Here is a 12219-nt window from a genome sequence, read left to right as displayed (position 1 = left end):
TTTTTAAGGACTCAATATGTAGAATTACTAGGTCAAAGAATGTGGGCCTTTTAAACTGCCTTGTAAAAGGTTTCATCGTTTTACATTTCAACTAGCAATTTAAGAGAAGGCTTGGCCAGGCGCGGTGGCTCAAGCCTGTAATCCCAGCACTTTGGGAGGCCGAGGCGGGTGGATCACGAGGTCAAGAGATCGAGACCATCCCGGTCAACATGGTGAAACCCCGTCTCTACTAAAAATACAAAAAATTAGCTGGGCATGGTGGCGTGTGCCTGTAATCCCAGCTACTCAGGAGGCTGAGGCAGGAGAATTGCCTGAACCCAGGAGGCGAAGGTTGCAGTGAGCCGAGATCGCGCCATTGCACTCCAGCCTGGGCAACAAGAGCGAAACTCCGTCTCAAAAAAAAAAAAAAAAAAAAAAAAAGAGAAGGCTTGTTTTTCCACATTCCTGCCAAACCCGGTATCATCAAGTCTCTGAAAATTGGTTTTAGTATAGCAGGAACTCGTGTTGTACAAAAGAAACCAGACATGAAAGAGTACATACTTATCAATAGAGTTAGAAATTGGGCCGGGCCGCTGGGCGCGGTGTGCCTGTAATCCCAGCTACTCAGGAGGCTGAGGCAGGAGAATCGCCTGAACCCAGGAGGCGGAGGTTGCGGTGAGCCGAGATCGCGCCATTGCACTCCAGCCTGGGTAACAAGAGCGAAACTCCGTCTCAAAAAAAAAAAAAAAAAAAAGGAAGAAATTGGGCCGGGCGTGGGGGCTCACACCTGTAATCCAAGCACTTTGGAGGCCAAGATGGGCGGATCACTTGAGGTTGGGAGTTCAAGACCAGCCTGACCAACATGGTGAAACCCCATCTTTTTTTTTTTTTTTTTTAAGATGGGGTTTCACCATGTTGGTCAGGCTGGTCTTGAACTCCCAACTTCAGGTGATCCGCCCACCTTGGCCTCCAAAGTGCTAGGATTACAGGCGTGAGCCACAGCACCCGGCCCAAAACTCCATCTTTAGAAAAAAAAAGAAAGAAAGAATAATACATTTTAGCTGGGTGCAGTGGCTACGCCTGTAATCCCAGCACTTTAGGAGACCGAGGCAGGTGGATCACGAGGTCAAGATCAGCCTGGCCAGCATGATGAAACCCCATCTCTACTAGAAATACCAAACTTAACTAGGTGTGGTGGTGCACAGCTGTAGTCCCAGCTACTCGGGAGACCGAGACAAGAGAATCACTTGAACCCAGGAGGCAGAGGTTGCAGTGAGCCGACATTGCACCACTGCACTCCAGCCTGGGCAACAGAGCAAGACTCCATCTGGAATAAATAAAATAATGTATTTTATATCACCTTCATTAAATCACTGTGAACACTACCCTGTATTTGCCTTATATCGACACATTTATGTGGGGTGTGTGTAAATACACAATGGCCTTTCACACCTGTTTTCGTTAGTACGTATTTCCAAGATAAGCATTCTCTATGTACCACAATGCCATTATCATGTTCAGCACAATAACATGCACTCTGCTTTCAACTTGCTGCTATTAGAAATCTCTAACAATAGGCCGGGCGCGGTGGCTCAAGCCTGTAATGCCAGCACTTGGGGAGGCCGAGGCGGGTGGATCACGAGGTCAAGAGATCAAGACCATCCTGGTCAACATGGTGAAACCCCATCTCTACTAAAAATACAAAAAATTAGCTGGGTATGGTGGCGCGTGCCTGTAATCCCAGCTACGCAGGAGGCTGAGGCAGGAGAATTGCCTAAACCCAGGAGGCGGAGGTTGCGGTGAGCCGAGATTGCGCCATTGCACTCCAGCCTGGGTAACAAGAGTGAAACTCTGTCTCAAAAAAAAAAAAAAAAAAAAAAAGAAAGAAAGAAATCTATATCAATAGGGAATAGCAATTTCCTAAAATTATACAGTACTCACTTCAAATATCCTCACTTGTTTCTATCCTTCTTTTTTCAAAACAAGATTCATTCAATGACAATGTATTACATTTTATTGTTAAATCTCTTTTTTTTTTTTTAATTATGCCCCAGAACTGAGCAGATGATTGTTATAACCATCTCTTATCCTTTTTTTTTTTTTTTGTGACAAAGAGTCTCAAATCTCGGCTCACTGCAACCTCCGCCTCCTGGGCTTAAGTGATTCTCCTGCCTCAGCCTCCCAAGTAGCTGGGATTACAGATAACTGCCACCGGTGCACAGCTAATTTTTGTATATTTTTAGGACAGACAAGATGTCACCACGTTGGCCAGGATGGTCTTGAACTCCTGACTTCAAGTGATTCGCCTTCCCCGGTCTCCTGAAGTGCTGGAATTACAGGTATGAGCCACCACGCCTGGCCAAATCTCTTGTCTTTTTTTTTTTTTTTTGGAGACAGAATTTCCCTCTTTCGCCAAACGCCAGGCTGGAGTGCAATGGCAGAATCTCGGCTCACTGCAATCTCTGCCTCCCGGGTTCAAGCAATTCTCCTGCCTCTGCCTCCTGAGTAGCTGGGACTACAGGCACACGCCACCTAATTTTTGTATTTTTAGTAGAGACGGGGTTTCACCATGTTGGCAAGGATAGTCTCGACCTCATGACTTTGTGACCCGCTCGCCTTGGCTTCCCAAATTGCTGGGATCTCTTGTCTTTTTAAACCCAGAGGAGATGTTCTTTTTTTTTTTTTTTTTTTTGTTTGTTTGTTTGTTTTTGTTATATATATATATATATATAATATATATATATATATATATATATATTTTTTTTTTTTTTGAGACGGAGTTTCGCTCTTGTTACTCAGGCTGGAGTGCAATGGCACAATCTCGGCTCACCACAACCTCTGCCTCCTGGTTTCAAGCAATTCTCCTGCCTCAGCCTCCTGAGTAGCTGGGATTACAGGCACGCGCCACCATGCCCAGCTAATTTTTTGTATTTTTTATTTTTATTTATTTATTTATTTTTTTGAGACGGAGTTTCGCTCTTGTTACCCAGGCTGGAGTGCAATGGCGCAATCTCGGCTCACCGCAACCTCCGCCTCTTGGGTTCAGGCAATTCTCCTGCCTCAGCCTCCTGAGTAGCTGGGATTACAGGCACACGCCACCATGCCCAGCTAATTTTTTTTGTATTTTTAGTAGAGACAGGGTTTCACCATGTTGACCACGTTGGTCTCGATCTCTTGACCTCATGATCCACCCGCCTCGGCCTCCCAAAGTGCTGGGATTACAGGCTTGAGCCACCACGCCCGGCCAATTTTTTGTATTTTTAGTAGAGACGGGGTTCTACCATGTTGACCAGGATGGTCTCGATCTCTTTTTTTTTTTTTTTTTTTTTTGAGACGGAGTTTCGTTCTTGTTACCCAGGCTAAAGTGCAATGGCGCGATCTCGGCTCACCGCAACCTCCGCCTCCTGGGTTCAGGCAATTCTCCTGCCTCAGCCTCCTGAGTAGCTGGGATTACAGGCATGTGCCACCATGCCCAGTTAATTTTTTGTATTTTTAGTAGAGACGGGGTTTCACCATGTTGACCAGGATGGTCTCGATATCTCGACCTCGTGATCCACCCACCTCAGCCTCCCAAAGTGCTGGGATTACAGGCTTGAGCCACCGCGCCCGGCCGAGACGTTCTTTTTTTTTTTTTTTGAGACGGAGTTTCGCTCTTGTTGCCCAGGCTGGAGTGCAATGGCGCGATCTCGGCTCACCGCAACCTCCGCCTCCTGGGCTCAGGCAATTCTCCTGCCTCAGCCTCCTGAGTAGCTGGGATTACAGGCACGCGCCACCACGCCCAGCTAGTTTTTTGTATTTTTAGTAGAGACGGGGTTTCACCATGTTGACCAGGATGGTCTCGATCTCTCGACCTCGTGATCCACCCGCCTCGGCCTCCCAAAGTGCTGGGATTACAGGCTTGAGCCACCGCGCCCGGCGAGACGTTCTTAACCTAAGAGCCCATGGATATAATTCAAGGGGTCCATGAAGTTGGATGAGAAACAAAATTACATTTTTATTTTCACCAAATTCTAATTAAAACTTAGCATTTCATTCCATTATAAATGAACACTGCCGGGCGCGGTGGCTCAAGCCTGTAATCCCAGCACTTTGGAAGGCCGAGGTGGGTGGATCACGAGGTCAAGATATCGAGACCATCCTGGTCAATATGGTGAAACCTCATCTCTACTAAAATACAAAAAAATCAGCTGGGCATGGTAGCAGGTGCCTGTAATCCCAGCTACTCAGGAGGCTGAGGCAGGAGAATTGCCTGAACCCAGGAGGCGGAGGTTGCGGTGAGCCGAGACCGCGCCATTGCACTCCAGCCTGGGTAACAAGAGTGAAACTCTGTCTCAAAAAAAAAAAAAAAAAAAATGAACACTGCATTATAATATTACATTATAATCATACTACATTATACTACTTATAACTACTATCTTAGAATACATTCCATTATAAATGAATAATACAATAGTATGAGCTGTGGCTTTGTTATCAATATAAATTACAGGTGTTTTCATATCACACTGTGGCTACTGCGAATATCACAAAATTATCATTTATATTTATCACTAATTTAAAACTATTGTAGTTGACTAGGTGTGGTGTAATCCCAGCACTTTGGGAGGCAGAGGCAGGTGGATCTGGAGGTCAGGAGCCCAACATGGTAAAATCCTGTCTCTACTAAAAATATGAAACTTAGCTGGCCGTGGTGGCATATGTCTATAATCCCAGCTACTTGGGAGTCTGAGGTCGGAGAATCCCTTGAACCCGGGAGGTGGAGGTTACAGTGAGGTTACACTACACTCCAGCCTGGGCAACAGAGCAAGATGCGAGAGTCCAACTCAATAAATAAGTAAATAAGACAAAATGATTGTAGTTATTGAACGTGATGCTTGAGCTTGTTATTTAATGCATTCATAAGGAACATATGTATTACCATATTTTACTTTGAAATATTTTGATAGCCAGACCCAGTGGCTCACACCTGTAATCCCAGCACTTTAGTAGGCCAAGGCAGGTGGATCACGAGGTCAGGAGTTCGAGACCAACTTGGCCAACATGGTGAAACCCCATCTCTATTAAAAACACAAAAATTAACTGGGCGTAGTGGTGGGTGCCTGTAATCCCAGCTACTCAGGAGGCTGAGGCAGGAGAATCACTTGAAACCGGGAGGCGGAGGTTGCAGTGAGCCAAGATTGGGCCCCTGCACTCCAGCCTGGGCGACGGAGTGAGACTCTGTCTCAAAAAAAAAAGGATAACTATGTTTTAATGCAGTTTTTAAAAATAATCCTTTTTTTAAAAAATATTTTATGCATTTAAGACATTCTCAGAAAAGAATTAATTGGCTGGGACTGCAGGGTTCTTCCGTGGCTCAAATACGGTTGCCTCCACCGTTATTAGTAGTGGTGTTAGTATGTGCTTTCTGAAAACCCCAGGCCTTTGTTGAATATTTGGCATTCTGGATTCACCTGATTATTTACTCATGGTGTTATTTGTTACTTACGTTTTCTATAAATGTAAAGTTAGGTCTGAAGACTTGATTAGATCTAAGCTGAGTGTTTTTTGGTTTAGTTTTGTTTTTAAGACAGGGTTTCACCATGTTGGTCAGGCTGGTCTTGAACTCCCGACCTCAGGTGATCTGCCCGCCTTGGCCTCCAAAGTGCTTGGATTACAGGCGTGAGCCACCACGCCCGGCCAAGTTGAGTGTTTTAACAAGCATTTTTTTTTTTTTTTTTTTTTTTTTTTTTGAGACGGAGTTTCGCTCTTGTTACCCAGGCTGGAGTGCAATGGCACGATCTCGGCTCACCGCAACCTCCGCCTCCTGGGTTCAGGCAATTCTCCTGCCTCAGCCTCCTGAGTAGCTGGGATTATAGGCACGCGCCACCATGCCCAGCTAATTTTTTGTATTTTTAGTAGAGACGGGGTTTCACCATGTTGACCAGGTTGGTCTCGATCTCTCGACCTTGTGATCCACCCGCCTCGGCCTCCCAAAGTGCTGGGATTACAGGCTTGAGCCACCGCGCCCGGCCTAACAAGCATATTTTAAAGGTGATGCTGTGCCCTTCTCCTTGTATTACATCAGCAGCACATGATAGCTGGTCGTCCCACTGCTAGTGATGCTAAGTGTGATCACGGGGCCACAGAGGTTAAGAGACTTTTGTTGTTGCATAATCTAATGTATTTAAATTTATGGAAAAATGTAAACACATACAATACTAGAGGCATTAGTGTCATAAACTCTGTTGTATGAGTCATTCAACTTCTGCCGTTATTAACATGTGGCCGATCGTGTTTCATTGAAATCTCTTCGTTCCTCTCCCCCCAAAAATGCATATACACAGATTCCAGAGATCATGCCTATTTTATTCATAAACAATTTAGTATGTATCTCTAACTGACATTATTACAATTAAATGCAAATAACTCCTTATCTTCAAGTACCCAGTCTGTGTTCAGATTCCCTAATTGTCTCACATATTTCATCAGGACTGTGAATAAAGTCCACACATTTCATTGGATTAAGATGTCTCGGCTGGGCGCGGTGGCTCAAGCCTGTAATCCCAGCACTTTGGAGGCCAAGGCGAGTGGATCACGAGGTCAGGAGATCAAGACCATCCTGGTCAACATGGTGAAACCCCGTCTCTACTAAAAATACAAAAAAAAAATTAGCTGGGCATCGTGGCACATGCCTGTAATCCCAGCTACTCAGGAGGCTGAGGCAGGAGAATTACCTGAACCCAGGAGGCGGAGGCTGCGGTGAGCCGAGATCGCGCCATTGCACTCCAGCCTGGGTAACAAGCGTGAAACTCCGTCTCAAAAAAAAAAAAAAAAAAAGATGTCTCTGTCTGTCTTTTTCTTTCCATTTACTTGTTGAAGAAACCGGACTGCACTGAATTAGCACACTGTCTTAAAATGTTCATTTATAGGCCAGGCGCAGTGGCTCACACCTGTAATCTCAGCACTTTGGGAGGCCGAGGTGGGTGGATCACGAGGTCAGGAGTTTGAGACCAGCCTGGTCAACATGGTGAAATCCCCATCTATACTAAAATACAAAAATTAGCTGGGCACAGTGGTGGGCACCTGTAATCCCAGCTACTCCAGAGGCTGAGGCAGGAGAATTGCTTGAACCCAGAGACAGAGATTGTAGAGAGCTGAGATCGCATCACTGCACTCTAGCCTGGGTGACAGAGCAACTCTGTCTCAAAAAAAAAAAATTAAAATTATCTCCCAACTGGAATACTGATTGTATTAGTTTCCTGGGACTGCCAAACAGAATTTTATTAGTTCACAGTTATGGAGGTTAGACATCCTGTGTAAAGGTGTTGGGACGAATCTGTGCCATGCCTCTCCCCTAGCTTCTGGTGGTTTACTGGCAATCTTTGGCGTTCCTCTTGCAGAAGCATTTGGTGTTCCTTAGCTTGAAGAAGCGTTACCCCAGTTTCTGCCTTTATCTGCACATGGCTTTCTCCCAGGTATCTAAATGTTGGTGTCTGGGTTTCTGTGCCTTTTTCCAAATTTCCCATTTCTAATATATATAAAGACACCAGTTATAAAGGATTAGGAGGCCACCCTACTCTGGTATAACTGCATCTTAACTAATTACATCTGCGACAAAGCTTTTTCCAAATAATATCTCCTTTTGAGGCCCTGAGGTATAGGATTTTAACATGAATTTTGGGGAGGGGGACACAATTCAACCTATAACCCCACTCTCCTATTTTAAATGGATGTATGGCATATTCATTGACCTTTTTTTTTTTTTTTTTTTTTTTTTTTTGAGATGGAGTTTCGCTGTTGTTACCCAGGCTGGAGTGCAATGGCGCGATCTCGGCTCACCGCAACCTCCGCCTCCTGGGTTCAGGCAATTCTCCTGCCTCAGCCTCCTGAGTAGCTGGGATTACAGGCATGCGCCACCATGCCCAGCTAATTTTTTGTATTTTTAGTAGAGACGGGGTTTCACCATGTTGACCAGGTTGGTCTCGATCTCTCGACCTCGTGATCCACCCACCTCGGCCTCCCAAAGTGCTGGGATTACAGGCTTGAGCCACCGCGCCCGGCCCCCATTGACCTTTCTTTCTTTCTTTTTTTGAGACGGAGTTTCGCTCCTTACCCAGGCTGGAGTGCAATGGCGCGATCTCGGCTCACCGCAACCTCCACCTCCTGGGTTCAGGCGATTTTTCTGCCTCAGCCTCCTGAGTAGCTGGGATTACAGGCACGCGCCACCATGCCCAGCTAATTTGTTGTATTTTTAGTAGAAACGAGGTTTCACCATGTTGACCAGGATGGTCTCGATCTCTTGACCTCGTGATCCACCCGCCTCCGCCTCCCAAAGTGCTGGGATTACAGGCTTGAGCCACCGCGCCCGGCTTCGTTGACTTTTCATCAATTTACCAATTTGCTTTTTCTTCCACTTGGTTTACTTCTCCGGAAAAAATCCACCCCACTTCCCATCACCTATCAATTAATTATGCCTCTGTAAGGATGGGGTGTTTGGCTATCTTCATTCGTTTCTGATGCTGAAATTTTTTAATGCTTTTCTTCCAAGGTCTGAAATTGTATTTTGAATTGATAACATAGAGTAATTGTGGAGAACATCTATAACTAAAAATATGTAAGACGAGGAAAAAACTTGCAGCTGTCAACATATAATCGTTTTTCCCAAAGAAAGTGAAGTTTTTAGGAAAACCTAAGGGAAAGAGAATTACTTGGTTTGAAATGTGTTTTGAGACTCTAAAATGGCTGCAGGAAAAACTATGACTTTGAATCACCGACTTAAAAAAAAAAAAAAAAAAAAAAAAAAAAAAGATATCTGCTGGGCTCGGTGGCTCACGCCTGTAATCCCAGCACTTGGGGAGGCCGAGGCGGGTGGATCACGAGGTCAAGAGATCGAGGCCATCCTGGTCAACATGGTGAAACCCCGTCTCTACTAAAAATACAAAAAAATTAACTGGGCATGGTGGCATGTGCCTGTAATCCCAGCTACTCGGGAGGCTGAGGCAGGAGAATCGCCTGAACCCAGGAGGCGGAGGTTGCGGTGAGCCGAGACCGCGCCATTGTACTCCAGCCTGGGTAACAAGAGTGAAACTCCATCTCAAAAAAAAAAAGCTCTAAGGCTCTGTTCACAATAACTACTGTATTGGTTCATCACTAAAACAATCTTACAGTGGTTTAAAAATATAACACAGCTGTTCTGCAAATGAATCTTCAATATTGCATAACATTAAGTAAAAAATAATCATTCCAACCGTTTTGACAGAGATTACTTCAGCAATATTATGAGCTCTACAATTTGGTTAATTTTCATGTCGTGTCACCCCCTAACCTTTGGCATTCAGCTACCTTTCAAACAGACCACTCAGCAACAAATACTTTTCTACAGCAGATAGCCTTTAACTGTGTAATTTACAAGATGAAATTTTCTGGTTTCAATGCTGCCTTTTTTGTTTTTTGTTTTTTTTTTGAAACGGAGTCTTGCTGTATCTTCCAGGCTGGAGTGAAGTGGCATCTCGGCTCACTGCACCCTCCGCCTCCTGGGTTCAAGCGATTCTCCAGCCTTAGGCTCCGGAGCAGCTGGGACTACAGGCGCCCGCCACAACACCCAGCTAATTTTCATATATGTATATGTATTTGAGACGGAGTTTCGCTCTTGTTACCCAGGCTGGAGTGCAATGGCGCGATCTCGGCTCACCGCAACCTCCGCCTCCTGGGTTCAGGCAATTCTCCTGCCTCAGCCTCCTGAGTAGCTGGGATTACAGGCACGTGCCACCATGCCCAGCTAATTTTTTGTATTTTTAGTAGAGACGGGGTTTCACCACGTTGACCAGGATGGTCTCGATCTCTTAACCCCGTGATCCACCCACCTCTGTCTCCCAAAGTGCTGGGATTACAGGCGTGAGCCACCGCGCCCGGCTAATTTTTGTATTTTTAGTAGAGACGAGGGGGTCACCATATTGGCCAAGCTGGTCTCGAGCTCCTGAACCTCATGATCCACCGGCATCGGCCTCCCGAAGTGCTGGGATTACAAGCCTGAGCCACCACGCCTGGCTCCATTGTTCCTTTTTTAAATTAGTTCGGTCTTAATATTTTTTTTATGTCTTGAATTATATAAAAATCACAGCATTCGGCTGAAGTCGGTGATGACTGTTGATGAAACCTGAAATCCATCGAGTGAAAGCAAAACACGAATCGCCCAACGTGGGGCTCGAACCCACGACCCTGGGATTAAGAGTCCCATGCTCTACCGACTGAGCTAGCCGGGCAGTTGGTGGAAAGAGCTTTTCCTAGCTCTTTTCAAAGGAGTCAGATTGTTTTTATTTTTTTCCGCCAAGAGTTCTATTTCTACCTAAAGGATCTATCCGTAAGTTTTTTCTCTTTTGGTGAAGTTTTTCACGACTTGTAAAACTTGTGTTTCCTGTCTGATTCTGTGCCCAGGAACTTCTGTTGTCTGATAAAAACGTGTCAACAGCCCTCTAGCGGTCGGCCCCTTTCCGTTTCCTTAAAGGGAAGGCGGGCCCAGAAAGGAGAAGCCGCCCCCAGCCCGGAGGGTGGGAGTGCGGGGGTCCCTCCGGGTCGTCCTGAAGATTCCCGCTGGCGCGGCGCCCACCCCAGCGGCGCGGGGGCGGGAGGCGTTCTCGGCACCCGCGTGGCCCGCTGCAAAAGCAGGCTCGGGACAAAGGTCCTGCACGCTGTCCGGAAGCAATCGGAACAGAAAGCCGAGCTGCAGAGCCGGCTGGCCTCCGATCGGGCGACGTAGAGATCCTGGATTTTTTTTCTTTGCCACCGTAGAGAGTTTGCTCACCCTCAAAACGAAAAAGTGAAAACATCCCATAGACCAATGGAACCTCAGCGTGGGAAGGGGCCATTACTCCAAGCCTCTCCCTACTAAAACCAAAAAAAGAAAAAATAAAGACTTACTCCTTTTTCAAATAGAAACGATTTCACAGTAGGCAGACAGTCCCAGTTGACCAAACAAAAACAAAAACAAAATGTAGGATTAGAAAAGCATACTTTGGCAAATCCTTTTAATATTTATTTATTCATTATTATTGTTATTTTTTTGATACAGATTCTTGCTCTGCTGCCCAGGCTGGAGTGCAAAGGAGCGATCTCGGCGCACTGCAATCTCCACTTCTTGGGTTCAACTGATCACTCCTCCCTCAGCCTCCCGAGTAGCTGAGATTACAGGCATGCACCACTATGCCTGGCTAATTTTTGTATTTTTAGTAGAGATGGAGTTTCACTATGTTGGCCAGACTGGTCTTGAACTCCTCACCTCAGGTAATCCAGCCAATTTGGCCTCCCAAAGTGCTAGGATTACAGGTGTGAGCAACCACACCCAGCAGTGGCAAATCTTTTTTTTTTTTTTTTTTTTTTTCTGAGACGGAGTTTCGCTCTTCTTACCCAGGCTGGAGTGCAACGGCGCGATCTTGGCTCATCGCAACCTCCGCCTCCTGGGTTCAGGCAATTCCCCCGACTCAGCCTCCTGAGTAGCTGGGATTACAGGCACGCGCCACCATGCCCAGCTAATTTTTTGTATTTTTAGTAGAGACGGAGTTTCACCATGTTGACCAGGATGGTCTCGATCTCTTGACCTCGTGATCCACCCATCTCGGCCTCTCAAAGTGCTGGGATTACAAGCTTGAGCCACCGCGCCTGGCCTAATAATTATTTATTATAGTAAAAAAAAATGTTTTACTTGGGCCCATTGGCCTTTAGTTATTAATTCCAGTTTACAGGAAATATACAGGATGGAGGAACAAGATGAACAACACCATAAGAAACCAATAACACAAAGTCAGAGGGTGGGAAATTATCTAGGAGAACCAGCCTTCAACAACTATCAACAACTATTTTTTTTTTTGAGACAGAGTCTCACTCTGTCACCAGGCGCCAGGCTGGAGTGCAGTGGCAAGATCTTGGTTCACTGCAACCTCTGCCTCCTGGGTTCAAGGGATTCTCCTGCCTCAGCCTCAGCCTCCCGAGTAGATAGAATTACAGGTGTGCACCGCCATGCCCGCCTAATTTTTGTATTTTTAGCGGATACAGGGTTTCACCATGTTGGCGAGGCTGGTCTCAAACTCCTGACCTCAGGTGACCCACCTGCCTTGGCCTCCCAAAGTACTGGGATTACAGGCATGAGCCACCCTGCCTAGCTGACTTTTGCTAGATTAAAAGAGACAAAAGGGCCATAATAATCAGAGGCAATAGGTGATCCTAGATTGGATACTGTTGTGGAAAACGAGTTATAAAGATATTTTA

The 12219-nt window shown here is 45.8% G+C and overlaps 1 non-coding gene across 1 annotated transcript; it reads right to left on the bottom strand.

Annotated features, from left to right (window-relative positions):
• Nucleotides 1-10147: 10147 nt before the first annotated feature.
• TRNAK-CUU (transfer RNA lysine (anticodon CUU)) lies at nt 10148-10220 on the bottom strand. The gene has a single exon. It is a non-coding gene; the product is annotated as a tRNA-Lys (tRNA).
• Nucleotides 10221-12219: the final 1999 nt, after the last annotated feature.

Source organism: Saimiri boliviensis, chromosome 5 (assembly GCF_048565385.1).
Source record: "Saimiri boliviensis isolate mSaiBol1 chromosome 5, mSaiBol1.pri, whole genome shotgun sequence".
NCBI classification, from domain to species: domain Eukaryota; kingdom Metazoa; phylum Chordata; class Mammalia; order Primates; family Cebidae; genus Saimiri; species Saimiri boliviensis.
This window is presented reverse-complemented; position numbering and strand designations above follow the sequence as displayed.